Consider the following 2,055-nt stretch of genomic DNA (forward strand, 5'->3'; position numbering starts at 1 on the left):
GGTAGACCCACAATTTTCCTTAACCTACCCAATGGATTTATCTTCCCTTTATGGCCTCTAATTCCACTCTTGCTTATAAATGGAAACATTTTTTTAACCTCTACTTGACCAAATCACCCATAACGACTTCTGTCAGGTCACCCCTCAGTCTTCTCCTTCCAACAGGAGAAAGCCACAGCCTGTCCGGTCTTTTGTCATTATTATTAAACCTCTCAGTTCTGCTATCATCCTTTCCTGTGATTTCTGCAATACCTAGATACCCTTTTTTTTACCGTATGGAGATAGGAACTACGCACGTAATGCCATGGCATTAAGGTTCTACTGGAATTCATATCTTTCCAAGTTGGGCATAACTTTTCAATTCTGTTCCTGATCCTCAATCATTGCTCTGGCAATATGGTTTTGAAGGTATCGTTACAGGTGATGGAAGAATAATCTATCTGTGAGCTGACAGTGAAGTCTCACTCCATCTCTGCCAGAACCTCGCCTAAATTATCACTTCCAGGAAAGCTCTCTGGGTCAAGACTGGATATCCTTTTTTCATTCTTTGACAGGATATAGACATTGCTGACAAGACCAGTATTTATTGCCTGTCCCTCGATGCCCTTAAGAAGTTGGTGGTGAGCTGCCTTCTTGAACCATTGCAGTCCATGTGCTGTGGGTTGACCCTCAATGCCATTAGAGAGGGAATTCCAGGATTTTGACCCAGTGACAGTGAAGGGACGGTGATATAGTTCCAAGTCAGGATGGTGAGTGGCTTGGAGGGGAACTTACCGGGGTGGTGTCCCCATGTATCTGCTGTTCTTGACCTTCGATGCATTGTGGTTTTAGAAGATGCTTTTGGAGGACCCTGGGATAGTGTTACGGAAGTTATAAAGGGAGAGGTTATACATTACTGCCACTGTAAGAAGGAAATGGAGAGTCAATGTTTAAGGTTGTGAATTTGAATGCTTTGATTGGAATTGTCAAGCTTCTTGAGTCTTGTCAGAGCTGCACCCATCCATGCATGTGGGAAGTATTCCATTACACTCCTGACTTGTGCTTCTCAATATTCTGGCAAAATGTGAAATGAATATTGACAAGACCATGTGTGAGAACTGGAGTGAGAATTACCACGATGTGTCCAGTTGAACAAGAGTTGACTTGAATTATAAAAAACTGAAGTTATAACCAAACTACAGAAACATCTGATACACACTTTGATTTTTCCAGCAAAGTACAATGAGATAAGGATCTTTACAAATTCTGTTCTAAAAATAATTCCAGTCGCTGGCAGCAATGTGGTGTCAAGGCATAATTGACTGGAGCGATTACCTAATCATGGGGGTGTAGCTCAGTGGTAGAGCATTTGCCTGCAGATCACAAGGTCCCCAGTTCAAATCTGGGTGCCCCCTTTATACTTGAGCAGTTTTTCAAGGATCTTCCATTACCCATTCTGCACAGGGAACACTTTGGAAAGGGTGTTTTATGGGTGGCACAGTGGTTAGCACTGCTGCCTCACAGAACTGTGCAGGTTAGTTGGATTGGCCATGCTAAATTGTCCGTAGTGTTAGGCGAAGGGTTAAATGTAGGGGAATGGGTCTGGGTGGGTTGCGCTTCAGCGGGTCGGTGTGGACTTGTTGGGCCGAAGGGCCTGTTTCCACACTGTAAGTAATCTAATCTAATGTCTGGCTGGGACATGTGGTGTCACTGCATACAGCGCAGATAATAAGGCTTAAAAACATCAAAGCCACAAACAAAAGCAGAAATTGCTGGAGATACTCAGTGGGTCTGGCAGCATCTGTGGAGAGAAAGCAGAATTAATGTTTTAGATCCCATGACTCTTCATCAGAATACAGTTTCCATTTTTGTTTCAGATCTTCAATATCCGCAGTTCTTTTATTGTAGATGCAAAACTAAAGTGTTCAGTTACTGTTCATTATCAGTGACAGCAAATAGAAGCAAATAGCAACAAAAATGCAGAGGTGTTCAGTTTTTAAAAAATGATGGTATTTAGTATATATTTAATATAATATTTTATTTAATATGGAAATAATGATTTTTATTTCGTGGTTT

The 2,055-nt window shown here is 41.6% G+C and overlaps 1 non-coding gene across 1 annotated transcript; it reads left to right on the top strand.

Annotated features, from left to right (window-relative positions):
* Positions 1–1,322: 1,322 nt before the first annotated feature.
* Positions 1,323–1,394, top strand: trnac-gca. Its single transcript has one exon. It is a non-coding gene; the product is annotated as a tRNA-Cys (tRNA).
* The last annotated feature ends 661 nt before the right edge of the window (positions 1,395–2,055 follow it).

This window comes from Chiloscyllium plagiosum, chromosome 33 (genome assembly GCF_004010195.1).
Source record: "Chiloscyllium plagiosum isolate BGI_BamShark_2017 chromosome 33, ASM401019v2, whole genome shotgun sequence".
Lineage (NCBI taxonomy): Eukaryota > Metazoa > Chordata > Chondrichthyes > Orectolobiformes > Hemiscylliidae > Chiloscyllium > Chiloscyllium plagiosum.